This window comes from Xyrauchen texanus, chromosome 26 (genome assembly GCF_025860055.1).
Source record: "Xyrauchen texanus isolate HMW12.3.18 chromosome 26, RBS_HiC_50CHRs, whole genome shotgun sequence".
Classification (NCBI taxonomy): domain Eukaryota; kingdom Metazoa; phylum Chordata; class Actinopteri; order Cypriniformes; family Catostomidae; genus Xyrauchen; species Xyrauchen texanus.
Window position 1 is genome coordinate 17586825 of NC_068301.1, and position 27721 is coordinate 17614545.

Below are 27721 nucleotides of genomic sequence, written 5' to 3' on the forward strand. Positions count from 1 at the left end.
CTCTACCGCTCCGGGCGGTCGGAGAGTTTCTTCCCTCCTCCCCTCGCGGACGGCGGTCTTCCCTCGACCCCTTCGCGTCTCTGGGGACGGCAGGGCACTCCTTCGCCCCCGGCAGCAGCTCCCTCGCTCCAGGAGGTCGGGGTATCCAGTCCCCACTTGCCCTGCGGACGACGGCCGTACCCCGCATCCGGGCGGTCAGGCTACTCCGTCACCCGGCAGATGGCAGCGGCGCTCCCCTGGGTGGACAGCAGTGTCGAGGACTCTGCGACGGGCATCCCTCCTCCTTCCCGGGTTTCAGCACCAATGTAAAACAGTTAAAGGATGGGCAAGGAGGAGGCGAGAACCGGCTTGTCAACATAAATTATATTTTAATGAGAAACTTAAACCAAAAGCACAAACATAAACGCACATCACGGACATGCCCGTAATTCTCTCTCTTGAACCATCGTCACCGGCCACCTTTATCCCTCGCGCGCCTCATCAGGCCGATTGGGGACCGGGACCGGGCACGTGATATTCCGACCCGGCCCCGCCCCCCTCCGCTCCACACATTGTTTTTATTTAAATTGAGAATTTGCTTGTCTTAGCACAATTTTTTTATTTTTTTATTTGAGAACCATTAGCATTTTGGAGTTTATTTTAGGGGAACCAACAGATTAATGGGTAACATGTTAAAAGCTGTGCATTATTTTGAGTGAAACCTGGAAACATATAGTAAAAGTAGAGAATTTGGAATGTTTTCAATTTGGCTAAACTAAAAAAGGAAAATTTGATTTAGAACAATGTTTGATGTTTACCTGCAGTGAGTTTTTTTCACTGTATGCTGCTCTCCTGAGGCTTGTTTTAAAATGATGGTATAATGAGCTCTAATATAATGGCAGACACTTGATCTCAAAGCTGAAATCACATTTGGGGGAAGTTAAAAAGTGCCTGATTGGAGGTATGAATGAATCATGTAGAAGAAGACCTGCTTGAAATACTTAGACCCAAGTACGTCCTTATTTAAACATGAGTTGGGTTCCCGTCTTTAAGACCATGAAGTCTAATGTCATTAAAGACCCCATTAAATATTGTTTTGGGAGGGTTTTTATTTTTTCCAAGTTTCCTTTGAAGTCATCTATATGCTAGTGTACGTTGAGAATTCCTTATTAGCAGATCTTTCTTTTCCAGAAAATGGCACTATAAATATTAATGTCTCATCTTGCACTACACAGAATGAGAAGGTTCCCCCCCATAATACCACCTGCAACCAGCCAGAAATTAGATAAACATATGGTTCTTGGCCTTAATGAAATAAAAGGACATTGGCCATTTAAATAAAAAAGGACAAGTGTTTTGATACAGCACGTACTGCCCAAAATTGCAATAGAAAAAAAACGAAATGTCAAGTGCGGATTTCTTTCAATTAAGGTGATTTCCTGTGTTAAGTTATGCTCATGTTTCCAGAATTAAAGGAGCAATATGTAACATTGACCTCAAGTGTTTAAAATGGGTACTGCAGACAAAATTCAAAATATTGGAGAGAGTTGTCTCCCAGCCCCCCCCCACTCAAAGCTCATGCGGGTTGCCAGGTTGATGACTCGAAACAAGAATGAGCAAATTGACAATGGCAAACGACGAGCCTTACACTAAGTTAATCCAGCTAATGCAGTGTTTCCCAACTATTGTGCCATGAAATATTGTCAGGTGTGCCATGGAAGTTTAAGAAGTGACTTTGAAAGGGTTTTTCACACACACATTTTTGCTTCACCAATAATGCCTTTTGAGAGTACTAGGCAACAAGAAATATTTAAAAACTGTCCAAATTTGTGAAGAGATATTTAATGTCTCATAATTTCATGTAATTAAATATTACCTTATCGTTTATGAATATCAGAGACCCCAGTTATTGAACCAATTTAAATTCAGCAAGTAAACACTTAGACCTAAACATAAACGAGTCCTTTTATTACTTTCTGCTATCAAAGCAACTGCAAGCTTTTTTCCAAATACATGTTTTCAATGTTTAATGTGCACACCTCCCACTTTTTTACGTGGCAAACTTTTCGCCCCTCTGAGATGCTTTCTGCTACTCTTGTCATTTGGAGGGCAATGTTGCGCTTGTCTCTGTGTTCAGCCTCCAGAACCAAATTAAAACTGCCACAAGCAGTCGTCTGTCCGAGGCAAAGACGCAAAATCTAATGACAATCTAATGCCTCAGCGTCAGCCTTCCTTGATGCGTTTGATTACGCACAGACGAGCACCCAGTTCAATGCAGACCAGGAGGAAGGTTTGAGTTGTCGATCGAATTTTTTTTTTTTACGTGTTTGTTTTCATATTTTAATCATATTTGTTTTTGTAATATTGCGTTGTTCATATGTCTTGTTTTAGTGGACTCCGCTGTCACTGCGGGGGGGCATTAATCTGTTTAGTGTTGTATCCCTGTTGTTCACCTGTTCTCTTCATAAATAAATAATAAATGTATAATCTGCTCTATGCTTGTCCTGTAAGTTCATGATTAAAAATTAAAATGTGAACAAAAATAAAAGCTATTAAGTGTCTTCTCATTAAAATTTTTTGCATAGCCGAATATCAAACATTACTATTAACTATGCTACTAAGACATGGGCAAGTTCTTGAAAAGGAAAAATATTGACAGTGGTTAGTGGGATATTGGTGTGCTGTAGAATTTTTTAGTTGTAAAAAGTGTGGTAAACTCTGAGCTAATGTAGAAGTTTTTTTTTTTTTTTTGTTTGCAAATAATAAATCAGCTCATGTGGATTTTTTATAACTCTGTCAATGTTAGCTGCGTTTGCCCGAAAACTTGTTTCAAATCTGGCAACCCGGTGTGTTGAAATACTATTGGGAAATGGGCAGTGGACAGGATCACACAGGCCAAAACACATAAACAGAAATTCCGGCCCAGAACAGGCATTCCAAAGTAGAATATACTGGCTGCAGCATTGTTTTCAGGGAAGCCAGTATTTCAACTTTGCATGCTTCCTAAACCTCTGATAATATATTGTGATAATTCTATGCTATAGTACAGTAACTACATTACATATTGAACCTTTTAAGTATTTGTGTTGTCATGGATTCTAATTATTCTTTCTTATGGCCTAGATTTTTGTGAATTCCTTTAAAAAAAAAACTTTACATGAGTTTGATTTTGCATTTCATGACACATCACCTTCCTCATTGCTGTTAATTTCAAGGAATAGGTAAGGCAAGAGATGAAGTGTAGTGAGAGAGAGACAGAGAAGGGCTGTATAGTGAAGAAATGGAGCCTGTCAAAATAGATCAGGGAATGAGAGCAGGAGGATAGGGAGATTGCTTTTTCTTGCTCTGTGTCTGTGTCTGTGTCCTGGTCCTGGTTTTGTTTGATTTCTTTTGTTTTAGATTTTTTTTGTCCTTGGCTCGGCCTAACTTGTCCTGACTATAACACACAATATTGTCGGACCCTACACCTTGCCCAATAGTATTACCTGTAATTTATTGATGTAGCCTTCTTTGTTCCGTAAATATAAAACAGAATAATTCTGTTTAATTGTATTTTGTAACATTTTTGGAGATGTAAATTGTAGCTGCAAACAGTACTGTAGATCTCTAATTGGACTCTTTTTAGTGTAGCCCACTAACTGTTTCACAGATGCGTCCTCTTAACTTTGGAAATAAAAACAAATTTTAAACTATGTATATTGACAGTATCTCTTGCATGCAGCTGATTAGGGCTGGGCGATATATCGAATATTAACAACATAACCAAGATAATTTAGCTGGCAATGTAAAGTTTCATAAAGAGCGCATCAGTAGACTAATTTAACGATCCTTCAGGGCTGCAAAATTAATCAAAATAACATCAAAATGGTGAGTTGGTCATATGTGACTATTAATTCACACAAGGCTGTGATTTTAAAGACAGATAAACACAGTCTGTGTGTGCTTCAGAACAAACCGTTGACTCACTGATCTGTGTGCACGCACATGGAGAGACAGCGCTTCAGGAAATGCAGAACATTGTAAACTGTCAAATAAACATTGCATTTTTGGTGTCAAAATAAATACCCCAGGTGAAGTAAATTGGACAGAAATGTATTAATTTTGTATAACGGAAATCTACTAATCAGAATAATAATGATAAATCAGCATTATATTATAATAATCAACCTGATGTGTCCCACATAATTTTGTATTATGCAATGTTCAACTGAGGTTTCAAAAATAAGTCAGTGAAGTACATATGCACAGTAAAAACATTTGAAGGTAAATAATGCTTTTTATTAAGCTACCATGTATCATTGTGAATGAAATATAAATATAAAGTGCATATCCATGATAGTGATTTGAATTTCGTTCTCCCTTGTATATTTAATGAAAAACTAATTAAATTATTTAATGTCTTTTAAAAATATTTAATCTACTTGGCTACAATGGCTGTTTGGATGAAATTATGGTTCCTCTAAAAAAAACATTTATAACTGACATTATAGATAGGTTTCTATATCATAAATACAAGTGGAAAGAATTACACATTTCTGGGAGTACACTGGGAATAGAAAAAAAGCACACATATAATAAAATATAGCCTTTTATACACACTGATGTAAAATATTGACTACAGTCACTCGCGTCTGCGTATATTGGGTAAATCCTGAAGTTTGACGTAAGAGGAGAAGACCTATTATTGGACAGTCCCTCCAGGATTTTCCGAAATACTTACTGTATATTTAAGATACATTCTCTTAAAGCAAGTCCAAATATCTTATATGTTGCCTCAAGTAAATTTATCTTAAGGATTTTTAGACATTTGAAATGGAAAACAAGACAAACACTTGATATCAAGAGGATTTTTTGCAGTGAATTTCTTTACTGAATTAAACGTAAAGTATTTTTCCCCTTTTAATTCAGTGAATATCATTTAGAGGTATTTTTAAAAGATGTTTTTTTTTCCTCTTTATTATTAGCATGTTTAATACAACCTTTTAAGCCAAGATACAAGCAGAATAATCAGTTAAGAGCTAATGATTAATCGTTGCAATAATAGCCAAATAGTTGAATAATCGTTCTAATTATCATTAGATTAATTGATTATCAAAATAATCATTAGTTGCAGCCCTAATAAAAAGGTCACATACTGTAAATATATTCGCAACATATTTCAAAACAAATTTCATATATGTAATATGTTTTTAAACACTTGTGGAACTTAAATGTGTACATAAATACACAAACTTATCAAATACATGTACTCTAATTGTATTTGTTCATATATGTCCATATACCAGATTTAAATATCAAAATGTTATAATGGCAACAGGATACATTATTGAATCCTCATTTGTGTTTTTAGTTTACAGATTTATTGCACATCTATTTTAACCAGAGACTTTTTTTTTTTGCATTGTCTGAGCAGAATATTTTTATACAAAATAATTAAGAGTCTTCCAATACCCAGATGTTTCACCTAAATGTATGATTTTTTTGTTATGTGGTTGCTTACTGCATATTCAGTTATTATGCACTAAAATATTTACATGTAATTGCATTTACAATATAATTAACACAATTACAGCAATATATAATTAGATCTGTGAGTTTTCATTGCAAAGCAGACCAAAAAATGCCTCCAAATTGCATCACAAAATTTTAGAAAAGCTGCAGCAAATTCAGTAATTTTGGGCTGCAAAAACAGAGACAGCGGAGAATAAAATAGCCAAGTCTTCCTCAGATGCCGTGTTTGTTATTTACTGAAGCATTGCGAGGAAATTTCATTGTTGTGGAGAAAGCTGTTTTCTGACCAAGACACATGTATAGGGTAGTAAAGAAAAAGCCGGTAACACAGTTCATATAAACGCATACCATACTGTTAAAAAATGCTGTTGTTGTCATTTTAGTGTTATTTTTCACATAAGATTGATCTTATCATGATGATCTCATCAATGATGCAAATTGTTGTGAGCTGCACACAGCGGGGGTGAGAGACGAGCGTCTCTGTGTTAGTGCGCATCAACTGGCAGAACTTTAAATCTCTCCTGGTCTCGATGACAGTTTTGGAGTTTGTGCTTATTTACATGTCATGCTCCTGTATTATATGAACTTTAATTAAGGATGAAATAAAGATATAGCGCCAAGCTGTGATCTGTGTTTCTATTAGACACTTAAGCTGCAGCTCTACTCTCGTCTCGCGTGTCATTGTTTTATATGATCTCATGTTACATTAAATTACATCAAGCGACTATTCGACAATGGAATTTTTGTACTATTATCGCTGAGATATGCAGTTACAAATGACAATCCACCGAGTGCAACGCTTGTTAATATTTTCCACTAACTAACTTCCACTAAGAGGCTGCACGAAATTTGACAGAGGCGGCCGCCTAGTAATTCTCTATGCAGGAAAAACCCTGCGCATACACCGATTTACATTCCTAAGAAGTTTTCTCGCAATAAATAGCTGGTTCTACAGTGGCGATAATAGGAAACACACCGAGATCTCGTGCGTGTGTGTGTGTGACTGCAATCTGTGCGTTGACTGATCCACACAGGGATAAGTGTATGTGACAGTGCTCTGTGCATTTGAATGACACCCCCCACCCTGGGAATAAGAACTTACCGACTGAATACTACTCCACGCCCCACCCCTAGAGCCCTCCAAAAACTATAATTAATTGCCACATTTCCCAACAAACAAATCTAAGTTACCCTGTCTTCCAAATGACACCTCTTCAAAAGCCGCCACCATCCCCATCTCCGTGCACCACTCCCCTCAAAATAATCTGCCTGGTGATCATCACACAGGTCAGAACCCAATTCTCTATGTGACTATTACCCACATCGATGACTGCCCCTTCGCTCAAAACCGGGTGCCCACCACGTCACACACAAAACTCTGAACCTTCAACCAGAATTCCTGGATCTCAATACACCACCAAAAAACATGGGCCGTGTCTCCATCCTCCGATTGGCATCGCCAGCAGGTGGGTGTGTCTTTAAGACCAAGCCTAAACAATCTAGAGGGGGTCCAATAAAATCTATGTAAAATCTTGAATTGCATAAGGCACACCCTTGCATCTCTAGATGCAGACTTTAAGTTTTTAGAATCCTAGCCCACACTCCCTCCTCCAATACCAAGTTGAAATCTTTCTCCCATAATCTCTTGATAGCAGTTAAAGCTCCATCCCCCAGGCTCTGAATTATCAGGGAGTAATACACTGATCACCAGTCCCTTCTGCCGCTTTAGGGGGGTGTATGCTACTCCCAAAAATAGTACATAGTGGGTGGCGCATTTGTAAATACCTATAAAACTGAGATCTGGAAATCTCAAAATGTTTAACCAAATTTTCGAAAGATCTAAACACTCCACTCTCATATAGGACACCGAATGCAGCAACCCCCTCACAATCCACTCTGACCAGCAGAAAGGGGACTTATCAACATATAATTTTGGGTTCTGCCATATGCTCAAGGCAACATTTCAATAAATGTCAGAGTTAAACACTCTGGACACATTTGGCCATACCACATGCAAATGTGATATAACTGGGTGTAACTGCTCCATCAGCCTATGGTAATGTATTGAAATGTCATCTGGGTCACTTACCATTCCAAATAATGGACTTCACTATGCTATCAAATTGCTTGAAATAAGAGAGGTGGACATCTACACGAAGAGATTGTAGCAGGTAGTTTTAGTTTTGGAATGCAATTAATTTTAATAACATTAACCTTCCCAATCATAGATAAATGTAATGAAGCCCTCCTGCCCACATCGCTTAAACCTTTTTTATTAAGGGGTCAAAATTAACTCTAACTAAATCAGACAAATTTGCTGGGAATACAATTCCCAAATACTTAATGTCCTGTCTGGGCCACTGGAAGGTGCCCTGCTGAAAAGCTGTTACTGGTCAGTACGCTGTCAGAGCCAAAGCTTCGGATTTGGACCAATTGAATCTGTACCCTGAAAATTTAGAAAAGGAATTAATAATTCTGTGGAGGCAAAGCATAGATCTAGAAGTGTCGGAGACTAATAATAAAATATCATCTGCATAAACCAAAAGCTTATGCGCCACACCTCCCACCATCAACCCTGGAAAATCATCTTGCTTTCTTATCGTGGCTGCTAATTGTTCCAGAACAATAATGGGGAAAGAGGGCAACCCTGCCGGTTGCCCCTATCCAGAGTAAAATAATCTGAAAGATTATAAAAATAACATTTATAAATAATATTTTATAAAAAAAAAGAAATTATCTTTTTAAGCCCAGAAATGGTGGTGTACTCAATTTTCTGAAGTCTATCTGTGACTAATGGGACTATTCTGCAATTGCCTAAAGTGTTGTATTGCTCTACAAAGGTAGATACTTTTCTATCAGGAATTAAAAAATTAAATTAAGGCTGAGCTTATAAATTTATTTTACCATCTCTACTTCCCTGATAATTTATTATTCAATTTAACAATCTCTACATCAGGTGTCTGTTTTAATATAATAATAAAAAATAATTTTTATAGATCTTTTAATGTTTGTCGCAAAGCGGGCGAGTTTGCTTCTTTTTTCTAAAACATTGCCCGTTTACATTCTAAAAGTGGCATGATGCGGGTTTCCTCGATGGTTTGACTTTCAGCACACAACTGAATAACACAGGCTGAATGACTACGATAAGTGATTACTGCAAGAGTTAGATTAACATACAGGTGCGAAGGGATTTCAACATTTCTAAATTGCACAAATAAAAAATACATATACATTTTCGTTTCTGGCTTGCTTTTGGTTCACATGCCAATGATGCACTTTTATATTGAATTTAATCACTGAGAAGGTTTACCTGCAAAGTAGCACCAAACATCACAAGCAGCCTCAAGAATGGACACAGAGTAGCCGTATAACACTTTTCCTTGAGCAGAATATTGCACTACAGATCAAAACGCTTTTACGATAAATGAGCCGTGGGCCACATTAAACCATTTTAGCACTTTTTATACAAATTAAACTCTATGTAAATATTTTTAAATTGTACACATTTTTCAAAACGTGACTGATTATATCAATACTATAAACAATTATATGATATTACAGTTAGAATTTAGAAATTGTTATTTGTTACGAGTTAAAATGTAATTATAATAATGATGACAAACAAATTATATATAAAAAGATAAATACACGTGCATACTTTTTCAGGACAGGTTCTATTGCTTGTCATGCACCTGATCAGCCTGAATGCATCCAACTGTTTTTGAAAGCGTTTATTTGTTTGTGATTGTGATTTTCTTCTAGAGAAAGATATATGATAATCTCTTTATTATTTGAACTTTGAGCACTTATATTGTGTATTAAAAACATTATTCTAATGAGAGATTATAATGTGCATTTTGGTCAAACATATTTCTAAAAATATCTCTTTTTTTTTTTTTTTTTTTTTTGTATTATGTCTTATTGAAATTATATTGAATTGTTGATTCTCATATTGTGAATTCAATGATGTGCAACCTGTACATATCTGTTAATGCCTCAAACCCCCTGGGGTTTTATGATGCTTTAAGCAGTTTAACCCTTGATGCCCCTCATTAACACATTTGCTGTAAACAGAGCTGCACTTGTCATCACCTTGTACACAATGATGTTGAACCTCAGCTTGCGTCATGCATGTCTGTCATGCTCTCTGTCTCCTAGCAGAAGATATTTACTACAGCTCACCAGACCTCTTGGTGCTCCTCCATGGAGACCACCTAAATTAGGCCTGTGATAAACATCTTATTCATGGAGAGCTGAGAAGTGTTTGTTCTCACAGAACCAGTTGGTTTTATTTACATACATATATTTTTTTTGTTACTGATGTTTAATTTGGTAGGAAGGCCAGAAACATACTTTATTTGAGTATGCATAGGCAAATGCGAGTGCTTAGCCAACACAGTGTTGAGCATACATAACGTGTGGTCTTTCGTTATTGTGTCTGTAACAAACCTCAGTACTCAAGCATGTATTTGTTACCTTCAAAAGGCTGTGCCATTAAACTGGATTTGTTATTAATCAAATTGCTATCACAGAGATTGTAAAATTGACTTTATCTTACTTGCTCAGCAATATACTCTCTAAACTGTTGCTCCACCATGACAGTAGTTGTCTTGAAACTAAAACTCACCATGGAATTGTACAGTACAAAGTGTTCACACAATGCCCTTTGTAGCGCCCCTTGTGGCAATGTCAAGAATGCAATGTTCTCTTGCTTAAGAATAAGTTCTGTTAAGTCTGGACCATTTATATGTAATCTTTCATCAATAGTTGCTTACAGTTTTTTTAGCCTCTGAGCAAGATCGGGCAGTATTGAACTGATTCCTGCTTATTTTTAAAGAGTTATGTTGTACTATCCTGACTGAACAAAATCCATCTGTGTGTCCTTCATTAACCTTTTACTTTAAGTACCATCATGTTTGCTTATTAACTTGCTCTTGAATTCATATTTGTACATTTTTGCAGAGTACAAGTCATGTGTCTTTCGGAAGCAAAGGTCAAGGAAGGCTCCAGGCCCAGATGGCATCTCACCAGCGTGCCTTCGTTCCTGTGCTAACCAACTGGCCCCCATCTTCACTCAGATCTTCAATAGATCACTGGAGCAGTGTGAAGTCCCATGTTGCTTCAAACACTCCGTTATTATCCACGTCCCTAAGAAACCTAAAATCACAGGACTTAATGACTACAGACCTGTCGCCCTGACATCTGTGGTCATGAAGTAATTTGAGAGACTGGTGTTGGCCCACCTGAAGGACATCACTGGATCCTTTCTGGACACCCTTTCATTTGCTTATCGAGCAAACAGGTCTGTGGATGATGCAGTCAACATGGGTTTGCATCACGTCCTGCAACATCTGGACAGACCGGGGACATACATAAGGATCCTTTTTGTGGACTTCAGCTCTGCTTTCAACACAATCATACCAGATATACTCCGGACTAAGTTAAACCAACTCCCTGTTCCCACCTCTACCTGTCAGTGGATTACCAGCTTTCTGACGGACAGGCAGCAGCTTGTGAGGCAGGGAAAATTAACTTCCACCACCTGTACCATCAGCACTGGTGACCCCCAGGGATGTGTGCTCTCCCACTACTCTTCTCCCTGTACACCAATGACTGCACCACCAAGGACCCCTCTGTCAGGCGCCTGAAGTTTGCAGACGACACCACTGTCATCGGCCTCATCCGAGATGATGATGATGAGTCTGCATATAGAAAGGTTGAATGGCTGGCTTTCTGGTGTAGTCAAAACAACCTGGAGCTGAACACGCTCAAAACGGTGGAGATGATTGTGGACTTTAGGAGGAACACCCCATCATTGTCCCCCCTCACCATTCTAAACAGCACTGTGGCAGCAGTGGAGTCATTCAGGTTCCTGGGCACTACCATCTCACAGGACCTGAAGTGGGAGATACACATCGACTCCATTGTAAAAAAGGCCCAGCAGAGGTTGTACTTCCTTCGCCAGCTGAGGAAGTTCAACCTGCTACAGGTGCTGCTGATCCAGTTCCCCCTTCAAGAACTATACACTTCCAGAGTGAGGAAAAAGGCTGGTAGAATCACTCTGGACCCCATTCACCCTGCCCACTACCTTTTTGAACTGTTGCCTTCTGGCCGGCGCTTCAGAGCTCTGAAAACCAGAACTGTCAGACACAGGAACAGTTTTTTCCCTCAGGCCATCCATCTAATGAACAATTAAATTGCCCCATTGAGCAATAATGATGTGCAATACACAGTTTAATTTTAATTTATATTATCCAACATATCCACTTCTGCCATTACTTACATTGCTCTGTACATAATATACTGTTTTTTGTTCTTATATAACAGATTGTATTAGATTTGCACTACGTGTGTGTATGTGGGTATTTATGAAGGTGAGTGTATGTACGTATATGTATAATTATTTATTTTGTGTTCTTTTTTGTTTTTAATTACCTATGTAATTTTGCTGCTGTTTTTGGTATTGTTTGTATTGTTGTAGACTGGAAGCTCCTGTCACCAAGACAAATTCCTTGTATGTGTAAGCATACTTGGCAATAAAGCTGATTCTGATTCTGATGTTTTTAACCATGGCTGTTACTCATCAAGCTTCTTTGCATAAAAAATGCCATTTTTACGCAGTACCTCAAAAGAGAAATGACAGGTGAGTATTTTGTCAACTGATAAACCAGCAACAAAAGACAAAGCACCAGCAAAAACTGTATTATTCCAGACTTGAACTTAAATTCCAGGCAGCCTAACCTTCAAAATATCAGACATCAAGACATGAAAGTTGCTCTCAGATTTGGTGGTTGGCTCCATCTAATTGCACAATGGGGAAATATGTATTTTGGTGTCCAATAGAGATCAGAACATTTGCTTGCATTGGCTCAGAACAGCTTCCTGGACATCTCTGTATTGGTCAGGATAGTTATAGCTTTGAAATAGAGCTGTACACTGGTTGTTATTTGTTCTTTCTAGTAGCCTGATTAGGTCTAGATGAGGCAGATAGCAAACATGCAGTGAGGAGAGGCCCCTTTTCCTGTCAAACACATGATTCATGTATTAGTCTGATCAATGACTATTCATCTCCTGCTCTACAACAAGAGGGGTCCCATGACAAAGAGTTGGCTTGTTTTAATTTTTGTGGTAAGAAAGTGGCAGAGCTGAAGGTCGCTTGAAAGACACATGGCCTTGAATCACTGCACCTCACTTCTTTTGTTCTTGTTTGGCTCAGAATAGAGGGGCTTTTGGATATGACTAAAGTTTTAGACATTTAACAGGCTAACAAACACATGTACACAAACGCATACATTTGTTGTCACTGCTATAGTGTCTGTGTATTTGTGTCAAATTGTATGTCCGTTACATGTGAATATTTGTATTGTGTATGTCTCCTATACATCATGTCCATTTCCTGCTTGGTCACATCAAAAGGAAACAAAGTGACCTTACTGCAACCCCATAGTGTTTGTGTGTGTGTGCTGCATAAGTTTTGTGGTTGTGTGAAATCTAAGTCTTAAAATTACACTGCAACAGGGAGTGGGTCTTTTGTCTACTGCAAGCTACTGAACTGTTTTTGGTTGTTTCCTAAGATGAGGTTGCTTTGCTGGGGATTTGGAATGAAAGTAGACAAATATTTTCTCCCCGGTAGTGTATTTGAACCAGGCCTTTCCCACTGTGTCCACTAAGCTTGTGTTTCCTTATTTGGACTGGAATAATAAGCTTGATCATAGTACACTTGTAATCAGTTGCCTTCAATGGTTTATTTTTACGCACTTGGCTGTGCAAGTTTGTGTGATTTCTGGCAAGTTTCTGTGTTTTTATAATGTGAATGAATGAATAAAATTAATGATCCATCTATAACAGGTTTTCAAAGTCAAAGACAGTGGGCCTCCCTTGTGACACAACGTTCGTGATTTGGTCTCCAGCCTCTGTTCAGCCTCGCTTCCCTTCTGATCTCTCCCTGTAGTGGGTTGAATATCAAAGAAAAGTGTAGCTGATGGAATTCTCATAATTCTCATAAGAACTAGCTAAATCTTTTGACTTAATTATTTTATAAATGTTATTAACAGCCAGATGTTTTTTGCAATAAACAAAAGTTTACACTGTGTTGTTTGGTTATATTTATATTAGGGCTGTCAATCGATAAATTGTTTTTTATTGTAATTAATTACATGGTGTCCCGATTAATTAATCACATATACAAATATTTGCTGAGAAAGCCCCTCATATAACAATAATTAAATATATAATGATTATACATATTTACATTCTTGTGGCAGAAGAGTTCATCATTGATAAGACAATACAAAAAGCGGCTTTAGAATAAGATGTATTGTTTACTACCATATTATTGATCATAAGTCAATCATTGGCATACAGTTCACAGCAATCCATTTCACAAGTGAATTTGTCAATCAGTTCGAGATTTATTATGAGGGCTTGTTTAATTGTTCAACAATAAATTTGAATCTAATCTAAAAGAAAGAGCCGGTCAATGTACACCTGCGTCAGACATGCTTGTGTAGTGTCTGGTGCGTTGCATCATAAACAAAATTTTTAGTTCACCGTTTCAAGTTAAATATAGTTTAATACTCAATCTTTACACACATCCTGAGATCCCTTAGTTCGCATTTGCGCTCCTTCAAGTGTTTTGAATGCAAGAACTGTGTTGTGGGTTGTTTTCTTCACTGTATAAATGGTGCGTTGCTCTTACAGCTGAAATTTCACTTAAACAGGTGGTACTACAAGCTTGCATTTCTCAGGAATCTTTTTTATGGTGAGATTTTTAATTGCGTTAATTTTTTTAACGTGTTATTTTTTGTCAAATATAGCGCACTGAATTAACGCGTTAAATCGACAGCCCTAAAATAAATATATATATATATATATATATGATATAGATTCACTGAACCCTTTTGTGGACATAGGAGAAAACATTGATTTAAAAATCAGATGTATTGCAGCTACCTTTTCCCCTACATTAAATAATACTTAATTTAAATGTAATTTTCATTTTGTTAATATTTAAGTGACAAATTCAAATATAGTTTTTCAGCCCTGTTGACAGCCCTACACTTCACCTCATTGACAACTTGGGAGTGCCAATGTCTGTGACATCAGAGAGATGCAGATGAAATAGTGTGGCGGTGTGTGTTGGCTGTCTGATGTAGGAAGAGGATCTTCGTGGAAGTAAGATGGTGTGCGACGCCTCAGATCATATGTGTGATTAGAGAGACCCTTTTCTGTCTCCTGTTACCCTCCCCCACCTGCCAGCCAGCCCACTTCACAGATTCACTGTGCTCGATGTTGTCACTCCTACAGCCCAGATGTACAGCGTACACACACACACACACACACACACACACAAACAAAGACTTTTCCAGGAAGATCATCATACCTGTTGAGAAATGTGCTGAGAAATAATATGTCCTCCGTCTAATGTTGCATGTAATTGCGCCTGGTTTTTAATTTATGTGCTGGCAGTTCTCTTACTGGTATATTGTGCTTGTGCATGGTATCACTCTTAACCTGTGGTTTAAGCAGCATTAAATGCCCTTTCCTGCTTAGAAATCTGCTTAGAAAATCAAGCAGTGTGTTTAAGTCTGGCAGGAAGAAGGCGCACTCATGCACCCTGCACTCTCGTTCAGTCTTTGTGCGCACACACTCTTCTTTTATCCTGCCCTCACATGCTCCATATTTTGCCTGCAAGCATGTGACTACATGTGAAATGAATCAGTAACCCTGCTTTTTGCCTTCTTCTAAAACAGAAGCTCCCATGAATCCCCTCTCAAGCAGTTTATGGATGATTTGGAGCTCTTCAGATTTGGTGGTTGGGTCATTACCTCTGGTGGATTAGTCCAGTGACTGGTGCACAGAGTCAAAGCTTAACCTCCATGTCAACAGCGTCTTTCTGTAGATAGGGTGTGGTGATGAAATATGAGACTGTCCTTGCTGCAGACTGTAGCGCGATGACGTGGTGAATTTACAATGACGTACTGGATGTTTTTAATGCACAGCTACATAGATTTGGTTTTCAGATTCCCTCACAAGAACTGAAGATTTAAAGTATGGTTTAGTCATCGAAGATGCTCGAGATGATATTTAAATGCTATAGAGCAAGGGTCTTCAACAGGGGTCCTTGACCCCCTAGGGGGTCCGCAAATTACTGTTTGATCCAGATGCAGATTACACTGTCTGGGTAGGGCACCGACTCCCTAGGGGAAACCTCACCGGCTGCACTTGCATGCACATTATATGTTATTCTAGGACCCGGTAGTAGTCACTGAACACAAATGATCACATCACGCTTACACCTTTATCCTCCCGCTCGCACGTCCCTGGAGAGAGAGGAGTATGTATTTTAGTCCATTCTGAAGCCCCTCAAACCTGCATGCCAAATCTTCCTCTTGCAGTAATCCTTCCTCATTTGTGCATCCCGTTTTATTTTGTTATGAACTATATGGAACACAGAACATTGTTTAAGTTTGACTAAATTAGCCCATCGGTCGTGCTCATTATGAGCCACTCATAACGCAACGCATATCAAGTTAAGCAGCGCTACAGAAGAGGGTTGCATAAGTAAACACGTCTGCTATGCGTTTTTCGCAGTGTGCTAAAATACTTATATATTTCTAATATACAGTATAGACCTATGTCAAGTGGTTTTTATTGTTGTTCAACCATATACAGTTAGTACAGTACACAGCGAAACGAGACAACGTTCCTCCAGGACCATGGTGCTACATAAAACAACATAGGACAAACACAGAACCACATGCGGCTACACAAACTAAATAACATTCCTACATAAAGTGCATGTGCAAACGTGTGCAAAAAGTATGGGACAGCACAATAATTACTAAAAGGAACAGGACAATAGGCACAGTGAGAGACAGTGCAGCGCCGACCAGTACACATTTGTAATTGGAGTAGTGCAAAAAGATGACTCTTTCTAAAAATGATAAATGTAAACATAACATACTATGAGATGGTGTTCTATGGACATAGCAGTTATTGAGGTAGCAGCCAGGTGTAAAGTGACAATGTATTAAGTGCAACCCTGGACATGTACAAAAGTGTGTGTGTGTGTGTGTGTGTGTGTAAAGTGACAATGAATTAAGTGCAACTCTGGACATGTACAAAAGTGTGTGTGTGTGTGTGTGTGTGAGAGTGAGTCCAGTCTCTGAGTATTGAGGAGTCTGATGACTTGGGGGAAGAAGCTGTTACCGAATGCTTCGGTACCTCTTGCCAGATGGCAGGAGGGTGAAGAGTTTGTGTGTGGGGTCATCCACAATGCTGGTTGCTTTGTGTATATGTAATATGTCTAAATATACATTTACCACTGAGATTATCAAGCTGTCATAGGCTGCACTGATGGCATAATTGAAGGTGCATACAGTAATTTTGTCCCAATTACAATGTTTTCCTCCTACAGAAATGAACTAATTTTGAAATGTATATGTTTAAAATCGATCACTAACATTAGATGAAGACTCCAGGTATAGGCCTATCAGTAACCTTAAAAGTTGTTTTTATTCTGCATGGACAGTCTGGCTTTCTGTTTGTCTGTTTGTTTATCAGTCTAATTATTTTTTTATTTTTGTAGGGGTGTGGCCGAGTGATTAAAAAGGAAAATTTGCTATACTTAATTTAATGATTATTTTAATGGCTTTGCAATGTAAACGTCATCAAATATGTACATACAATAATATGGTATCATATACGTTTTTATAGGCAGACAAAGCAACACTCAATTTTCAGACAATATGCAATGGGGGTCCCTGCTCCGTCTCTCTATGTACCATGGGGTCCTTGGCCTAAAAATGGTTGAAGACCCCTGATAAATAATCGTCATGATTGCAATTTTGTTAATCGTTAGCCAAATTTCCCTGTCTTGACAGCCCTAGGCAGTATATTTGATTTAAAAAGATACTATGAGAAATGATATCTATGCAATATGTGGTATTGGGCATACAACATATTATCATATTGAGTAGACTGAATGTTCCTCCCTTACAGCTTTGTTTTTCTTTGTCAAATTACATACAGTATACCATCTACTCTGACTAAATTATATAAAGGTGCTATTTTATTGACTTTCTTGACTGTTCTGACTCGTCTCTCTTTGGTTTTCCTCCATAGATTGTGTTCTTTCAAAATGTGAGCCCAAAACTGACATCTCCAATCAAATAACAGGTAAAGAAGCTTTCAATTGTAGATGGTTTACAACCAATAGCGTAGTTGGTTACACCACTAATATTCTTGACTGTGATTAGCAGCCTGACAAATAACAGATTTTTATTACAGCCTTAAAATGTTTGAAGAATTCACTGTAAACATACTATTTATTATCTAATTTTGCTGTTCACTTTCATGTACTTTCTGTTTTGCTGCTTTTCCCTTTGTTTGTTTTGTCTGAGCATTATCATCAAAGGAAAGACTTGTTTAAAGACACTTGCCTCTGTTTGATATTTTGACTGGTTGTCTCTTTCTGGGATTGAAGCACCACAAACATCATGTCTGCTGGATAAAAAACACAGAGAAATGAGTGTGACTCTACTCGGACTACCAATATGTCGGCTCATTAGAGTGGTGAGAGGAAAAACAATGCTTGTTTTATCCTTTGATTGAACACTGACTCTGCAGAAAAAATTCTAACTAATTGTAGATCAGACCTAGCATGTACGTCATTGTGCATTAATATAAATATGAGTTTCTTTTTGTCTTTGTCTGTTTTGCTGTACAAGCTGACCAGCCGTTCAGCTATTGCAACTACAAAAATTTTGAGTTCAATGCAAATTCGCCACCGATCATTTTCACATGCAAATGAGCTTTGCGGCAAACTTTCTGCAAATTGTCTATTGTTGCCAAAGGTTTGCTGGAGGTTCACCACTACTGGTAAAGAGCTGCAAACTTCTGGCAAACATTTGTGGTGAATCACAAGCCATGTGATAGAGAGCATATGTTGTATATAATACACATTCCTTACATTTCTGACATGACATTGAGTCAGGATATCTCTGCTCCCACAGCCACAGAACTGTTGACCGTACACACTTGCAGGGTTAAAATGAACCACATGTTCGCAATAGGGAGGTATCTACCAGTGTTTTGAGAGCAAGGATTCCAGCAGTTCAGTGATAAACGCTTTTATAGCCTACGTTAGCGGTAAGGAAGGTTTTACAAATATCCAGTCTATTATTATTATTATTATTATTATTATTATTATTATTATAACATCATACCAATTTCTAACTAAAGGTAATATTATATTATAGTAATAGTAAGATAGACTGGATATTTTGAGAAGCATACTTTAAGATTGTAAAACTATCAGCTATCAAAGCGTCTAAAGGCATTTCCGTCCACAAAACTGCCGCTAACTGGATGTTTTTGTTTTTGGCACCATTCTGAGTAAACTCTAGAGACTGTTGTGCGTGAAAATCCCAGGAGATCAGCAGTTACAGAAGTACCCAAACCAGCCCGTCTGGCACCAACAATCATCCATGCGAATATCTAATCAACCAGTAATATGGCTGCAGTGCATAAAATCATGCAGATACGGGTCAGGAGCTCCAGTTAATGTTCACATAAACCATCAGAATGGTGAAAAAATATGATCCCAGTGATTTGAACCGTGGCATGATTGTTGGAATTTATTTATATATATATGTAAGGAATAATTGACGACGGGCCGTTGAATTATTAGAAAAATAATGCACACCCGGGGTGGTAATGCGGTCACGACGCGAAGCAGAGTAATTCAACGGCCCGGAGTCAATTATTCCGCTTATACTACAGTTACCACACCTCGAAACATTGTTCAGATGATGTGATTCTAGACGTTTGTCAAGTTTTTGTCATTAAAACGCTCTTGTATGTAGGACTAATTTCTTACGCATCTAATCCCATGCCTCCGTTGCTAATTCCAAAACGTCATTTTAGAGTTAGTAACGGAGGTTTGAGCCACTGACAGCAGACTAATGCAGTTATTAGTGTAGTTATTAGAGAGACAGAGGTTGCAATAATGAGACAGAAAATCATGTGCGTCATATTATTTAATTTATTTATTAATTCATACGTTATAATTCATTCGTTAATTCGAACGAATTTATTTATTAAAATTAAACTGCACGTTAAACACATTGACAGCCCAAGCTGTTGTTTTTTTGGTGTTTTCTTCATGTTTTTCAGCCCTCGAGTCGGTCTAGCTGTTCTTCGCTGATTGTTTTATGTCTTTTGTTGTTGCCGGCTGCCTTTGATGTCCTCTTCCGTTTATTTGTTTTTTCATCTGCTATCCAATACTGCGGTCGCCCAGTTGTTAAAATGTTTATGTTCACCATAAATATTAAAATTTACTTCGGAAAATCAAAATAGTCTGTCATTTTTTTCCTCTTGAAGTTGAAGTGGATTTGTCGCTGTCACTTCTTGTTATGAATTGTATCCTATTTTCCGTTATTACAGTTGACTACGCGAAGTGATATGGAACTGTAATGCGGTCAAGACCTGCCTGGAACTACTTTAGCCGTGCGTTTCCCTGAAAATAATTGCACACCTTAGAACGTTCTCAACCAATCAGAATCAAGCATTCAACAGCCCTGTAGTATAAATATATATAATCTTGGTGGCTGATATATTATTAGCTGATTAAAGGGAAAATATAAATATTATCGCGCAGATAATGGAATTACCGCTGATATTTTAGCTGATAATTTTTGATGCCTGCGACGTCTTCTTTCCTTCAAGCAGAGATTCAGGTAGCCACACACAACGTCTCTGTGTGAATAAAAGACAAGCTCATGTTGCCCTTAGAGGATTATTTCAACATCCCTGCACCTTGTTACGTTGTTTTGGGTCTAGTTTTAATTTGGGATCATCTGCTGTAAGTAACGACATGCCATTTCCAATATTCCATTTGTTTCACGAGGCAATCAAATTAACTCGACAAAAAACATTTATTTATGTTACATGGGGGTGCAAATTTTTCGCTTATTACTTAATGAAACATAAGGGTGGCTCATTGGTTAGCACTGTCCCCTCTGTCGCAAGCAAGAATGTCCTGGGTTCGAGTCCCAGCTCAACTAGGGCCTTTCTGTGTGGCGTTTGCCTGTTCTCCCCGTGTTTGTGTGGGTTTCCTCCGGGTTCTCCGGTTTCCCACATAAGTCCAAAAACAAAAACATGCATGTTAAGTGAATTGGAGACTCAAAATTGCCCGTGTGTGTGAGTGAGAGTCCCCCAGCCAATGGGGGTTTCATCAGAAAGGGCATCCGATATAAAACTTGTGCCAAATAAAAAATATATATGCGGACTATCACGATTCGGACCCTGCACCTACGCGGGACAAATGCAAGGAAAGAGACTTAATGAATGTGGGAAATTGCAGCACAGCATTTCGATTTAAATCAGGCCCCAAAACAACCTTACACGGTTCATAGATCTTGAAAAAAGTTTTACAGAGTGAATAAAAACATTAGTTTGAGAGTGAAACGAATGTGCTTGTTGTATTTTACGAGTTAAGACCTTTAGAATGTTATGACTCATGACCATTCAATCTGAATTGATAACTATTCCCATTATGATTGTTGTGTCCACATTTCATAAATTATACAGTTGAAATTTGACAGATGAGCGCTGAAATATACATCTGTGAATGAACCAGTCCAGCCCTGCCAACCACCACTGCACATGCAGTCTAGCTGCTATCATAAATATTACACCATGTATACTAGGGATATAACGGTTCTGTGTAAAAAAAAAAAAAAAAAAACTAAACGTACTGTTCACCAACCACGGTTCGGTAAGCATTTGCTCTGCGGTTTATCTCTAGTTTAATAACGCATCTGGATCATACAGTTTGGCAAAGAAAATAAAGCGCCAAATATACATGATTAGTTGTAACCTCTGCTTATGCATAAATATGGCTCTGTAGATGGACACACTCCACCTGTATTTCACATGGATCAACTATCTACAGATAGAAGCTGTCCTATTAACTGTTAGTATGTTAAATCAGTGATGACATTACAGTTCGCACACATTAATTGACAAAATGGTAAGCTGAGAAAACAAGCCACAAGAGAGATGCCCCTGTGTCATTTATGTCTCATGTCTGGGAATTATTTCTTTATGCAGTCAATTACAACAGCGATGGTCAAAAACATTTACAAAACAGGCACTGTATGCAGTCGTTACTTGACGCAAGTGCCGTATACTGGTAATATATTGATGTTTGATTAGTTATTTACAAGAGCTCAACCAATATGGGATTTTTTAGACCAATACCGATGGGGAAAATTCACAGATTACCAATACGGTGGCCGATATAGTAAATTCTTCAGCTGGAATGAAAACTGACCTTTTCTATGTGGATTGTTCAACGATTTTGGGCCGATATGACTATGCAAAGGTACTCAGAACGCTGCTTTCTTAAATATTTTTATCAAAGAATATTTGACATTTATTATTATTATTATACATAGTCAACAAATTCTAGAAATGAACACTCAGAAAATAAAGAATAAATAAAAATACAATAAATAGCTTAAAACATTAGTACTGCATGTCAGTATCTGACCATTTAAATAATAAAATAAATAGCTAAATAAACATCAGTACTGCATGTTTAGTATCAGTCAAATGCTGACTAAATTAATACTGCCAGTCAATTAGGGGCAGGTTGTAAAACGAAGCATTTACACCTGCCTAGTCAAGAGATTACACTGTATTCTGCTATATAAGTTCAGGGGAAACTTTCAACAGTGGTAAACCAGACTTTAAAAAATTACTTTTTATAAATACAAGGACTGGAATTGTTCGGTTGAAGGGGTTACCAAACTGAGAATCCTGAACAAAACAGTTTGGTGAATACATGTGAGCTTCCACTTAGCTGACAAGCATTTAAAGAATGCTACGTGGTTAGCTAGTTAGGTATAAGCTCGTCACGGAGAGTAAAAGATGGACCAGCATTGTGTCTCACCGACTAGGTAACAACGTACCGTGAAATCAACACTCAACAGACACAATCCACAACTTCACCATTGTCTGCTGTGCTGCAAAAAGTTGCTCTGATGTTTACCTTTCAATGTGCTGCATTATTTACTGCACTGACAAACTATAGCTGGCTAACGCAGCAAACAGATGTGATAAACACGAGTGACATGGTTGTCAGGGACAGGGTTAACGTTATATTAGTTAAATTGAAAAGAGAAAATGATGGGATCATTTGTTTATTAACTTTCCAGTATGTAATTCACAAAATAGTTAGCAACTTAACGAGAAGACTCTGCTTAACTCCGCACCACTTAAATCCGCCCTGTCTGCAGAGCCACCATAAGTTCAGAGTCAGCTCTGTAAACAATGGAGTCGGAGTGTGCTCTGCTGGACAAACTACATTATGACACCATTCTAAAGCATTGCTGTCTGCATTGTATGTTCTGAAAAAAAGTTTTCATATCTGTGCATATTGGTAAAAGTATACACCGATACAAATATATCGGTGAAAGGCTAAAATCGGCCGACTGATATATCGGTCGGGCACTATTATTTACGCTGACATAACCTCCTTATGGTGAACCCGAAACTGCACAGACATAATCCATTCTGTCTTTAAACGGGAGTGGTGGTGGTGTAGTGGCTAAAGCACAGGGCTGTTAATCAGAAGGTCACAGGTTCTAACCCCATGGCCACCACCATTGTGTCCTTGAGCAAGGCACTTAACTCCAGGTTGCTCCGGGGGGATTGTAAGTCGCTTTGGATAAAAGCGTCTGCCAAATGCATAAATGTAAATGTAAATGTTTAAACAGGCACTTGGTGCTAGTTTGGACAGACATTAAGCAAGAAGTGGTGTTCATACCCAAAGTTATGATGGCCTTACTCCGTTGATGAAGTTGTGGGATTTCCAAGTATGATTAAAATGATTAAGAGTCGCATGGCGCTATGTGGAGGTTGAACGTGTGAATGACGAGCTCTGTGTACTTAGTTTTAATTATTTTTGTGTTTTTAAACTGGTGAGATTCGATACACCCTGCTACATAACTGTTCTAAGAAGTCAACATGTCAAAGAATTCTACATCCTCAGGCTTTGAATACATTTAAAAGACACGTATGTGATCAAGCTGACACCCCTGACAGAGCCGCAGACCAGGGGGTCAATTTAGATGGTGCAGCTGGAGAAACAGTCCAGCATGTCTGTAATGCTGATGAAGGTATTTGTGGACTTGGAGGATCTTTCGGTAATACGTTTATCGATTACTTCAATGGAGGCTAAATTCTCTGAGCCGGTTACAAGAATCAGGGATAATCAAGAAACGGATCGACTATCTGGAGTCATTGGAAAGGGAATTTGCTGCTAATCCACTAGTGACCAAAATAGATTTGCATCGCATATGGGGCAAGCTGGAAGACCTTGAGAATCATAATCGGCGAATCAATGTCCGAAATCCAATGTGGAATTCCTGAGCTTGGGGAAGGCCGAGATATGGTGAAATTCCTAGACGAGCTCTTCCCGAGTCTGCTCGACATAACAGGCCATAAGCTGGATATCGAGCGAGCTCATGGAGTCCTGGCTTATAGATCTGATAAAGATCTCATGTTACATAAGGCGAAGAGCAAAGAAAGGCTTTCTTGTAAGAATCACAACATTTTCTTGTTCCCAGACTTTGCAAATTCGACAAGAGAAACGTGATTGATTCAAGGAATGCAAGAATCTCTTACATCAACGCAAGATCGCTTTTGCACTGATGTTTCCGGCCAAACTGAGAACTGACACTAAGGATGGCCGCAAAGTGTTTACATGTCCACAGCAATCATTGTCTTTCAAAGAGACTATGGGGTGAGTAAACTATTTGGTGATTTTCATGTTGCTACCAAGTGAGCTTGACTCGCTGAACAATACACCTGACTGTCTGAGGAAGCTGAGCACCTTTTTGTGTTTGTTACGCCTGATGACTGGAGTTTGTTTTGTGGAGTAACACTCCTTCAAGAAACTTTGCATACACTGAACATACTCTTGACAGTCCGAGGAAGCTAGGCGCCTTATTTGTTTCTTTTTGCGCTGGTTCCGCCTAGTGGCTGGAATTTGTTTTATGTAGCAGCACTCTTTCGGGATAGTTTGTGGATGAATCTGCATGTGCCTTGTGTTTATGCCTATATAAATGGCCTATATTATGCCTATAGGTCCCTAATTTCATCTGTTGTTGAATGCTCAATTGGAAACATCTCCGATCACACCCTTGTGAGTTTAGAGGTGTTCAAAAAAGAAATCATATAGTTGCCGCTTTAATATAACCCTTTTGCAAAATCCAGATTTCCAACAAATGTTAAAGGCTGAAATCAATGTCTATATGGAGACCATGGGCGTAGCTTGGGAGGCACTTAAGGTGTTTCTTGGGGGTCAGTTCATACAGTATGCCTCATTCATCAAAAAATCCAAAGCACGAGATCTTGTTGAGTTGGAAGGGAATATTAAAAGTGCCGAGGCAGAGCTGAAGCGCAGAATGTTGTCTGATGGCCTTGGAGAATTGACCCGATTGAAATACAGATATAATGCAATTTTATCGCGGAAAGTGAAGTTTTGGTTATTCAGGGCAAGACCGAGTCAGGGGACAAAGCAGGAAAACTTTTGGCTAGATATATAAAGCAGGGAGATTCTTTTTCTACCATTCCCTCAGTGAAATCTGCTGGTGGTGAAATATTTACCATTGATATCAATAATGCTTTTAAAGAATTCTGTCTTGATCTTTATAGTTCCACATCTTCAAATACTGATGACGATATTAGAAACTTTGTGGAACCTCTAGAACTCCCTAAATTGACGACTGAGTAAAAAAAGTTTATTGATTCTGAGATAAACTTGGATATCCCGGCAGGGTGCCCTATTTCGCTATTATTGTTCTGTCCTGCCCAGGAACCATTAGCAGCCGTGATACGAAAGGAGGATGATTTTCCAGGGGTGATTATGTGAGGTATGGCGCATAAGCTTCTGCTATACACAGATGTTATTTTATTATTCGTCACTGACCCTACTAGATCTATGCCTTGCCTCCACAAAATTATCAATTCCTTTTCTAAGGTCTCAGGATACAGAATCAGTTGGTCTAAATCTGAAGCTTTGGCTCTGACAGCGTACTGCCTAGTAACGGCATTCTAGCTAGGCACCTTCCAGTGGCCCAAACAGGGCATTAAGTATTTGGGTATTTTATTCCCAGCAAATTCCCAGCTAATTAAATAATAAGTTAATTTTGACCCTTTAATAAAAAGGTTTTTGAGCGATGTGGGCAGGTGGGCTTTATTGCATTTATCGATGATTGGGAAGGTTAATGTTATTGAAAATTAACTGTATTCCAAAATGCAACTACCTGCTACAGTCACTCCCTATAGATGTCCCCCTCTCTTATTTCAAGCAATTTGAGAGCATAGCGAAGTCTTTCATTTTGAATGGTAAGTGTCCCAGATTACATTTCAGTAAGCTGCATAGGCCGATTGACAAAGGTGGTCTTGGCCTACACAAGATTTTTTTTATTATTATGTGTTCAGTCTCAGACATTTGGCTCATTGGTCACTTCCACCTGAAAGCCCTGCCTGGTTTTGTATTGAACAGGTTGTTCTTACCCCTATTTTGCCATTGCAAAGCCTTTCTATCAATCTAACCAGAGTGTTTTATTCAGATATTTATCTAAATCTGCCTCAATCTTATGGCTAATACCCAAACTATGTATTAATAAGTCCCCTTTCTGCTGGTCAGAGTGGATTGTGAGGGGGGGGTTACTACTCTCTGTGTTGTATATGAGTAGAGTGTTGAGATTCTTTTGAAAATTTGGTTCAACATTTTGGAATCCCCAGATCTCAGTTTTTTTAGGTATCTACAGCTGCGCCACTTGCTCTGTACTATTTTTGGGAGTAGCATACACCCCCCCTAAAGTGGCAGATACTATGAGAGTGGTGATTTACTGCTTTTGGAAAAGGTCATGAGGCATCAGTGTATTACTCCCTGATAATTCAGAGTCTGGGGGACGGAGCCTCAACCACTCTTAAGAGATTATGGGAGAAAGATTTAGACTTTGAATTGGAGGAGGGAGAGTGGGTTTGGATTCTAAAATACGTGAAGTCTGCATCTAGAGGTGCAAGGGTGTGCCTTATGCAATTCAAGATTTTACATTGGTTCTATTGGTCCCCCTCTAAATTGTAAAGGCTTGGTCTTAAAGACACACACCTGCTGTGCCAGTCAGAGGATGGAGAAATAACCCATGGCTTTTGAGGGTGTGTTGAGATCCAGGTGTTTTGGTTGAAGGTGCAGAATTTGGTGTGCAATGTACTGGGCACTTTGGTAATATTTTTACCCAGAGGCTGTATTTTGGGTGATGGGTTGGTCATCGATATTGAAAATAGACACATAAAGAGTTGGGTCTTAACCAGTGTCATGATCGCCAGGCAGATCATTTAAGGGGCTGGAGGTAGGGTGGAGCACCCTTATTTCAGGAGTGGCGCTAGGAGATGGGAAGGGTGGCGGCCTTTGAGGAGGGGTCATTTAGAAGAATGGGGAAGGACAGTTTGTTTGTGGAGAAATGGGGCAGGTATATGTCATTTATAGATGTGATTAATATATTTTATATTTGTTTATTTATTTTTTTGTTTGTTTGTGTCTATATCATTTATGACCACTGGGATGTTGTTGGGATGTTGTTGGGGCCAGGGTGGGATTGGCGGTTAGGAAGCGGAAGGTAATAGTGGGGTTTATATTTATTCTGTGTATATGATGTTTTGTTTTTCTATGTTAAATCAATATTTTTTTAATCAATAAAAAATTGTTAATCTGAAAAACACTCGTCGCTTAATGAAATTCATTCTCATATTCATTTTAATAGTAAGTTTTATTTCTTCTATAGTGATGTAAAGATTCTGAACATTGAAAATACATTGAGTTGAGTTTGAAATGCACTTTATATTGATGCATGTAGCGTAAAAATGCAGCTAATAAGTTAAAATGTTGATTTGGTAATTAGAGTTTTTTTATTTAAGGAACCTAGCGAAAAATACTTTAGTAAAGTAATATTGCAGTAACCATGACTGTAATAACAAGGACCGTTGTCACCATGGTTTTCTTAGCAGAAATCATGATTTTGATAGAATTAACCATGGTTTTATGCAGTAATACTGTAGGAGCCATATAGTAACCATGATTTTACTATAGCAATATTGTAGTAGCATAGACTAAAGTGCAGAATACTGTCTCCATTGATTTGTTTGGCAG

The 27721-nt window shown here is 38.4% G+C and overlaps 1 protein-coding gene across 1 annotated transcript in view; it reads right to left on the reverse strand.

The window, feature by feature from the left end:
• Window positions 1–27721, reverse strand: part of LOC127619534 (uncharacterized) — a 202635-nt gene that overhangs the window by 31242 nt on the left and 143672 nt on the right. The window lies entirely within an intron of this gene.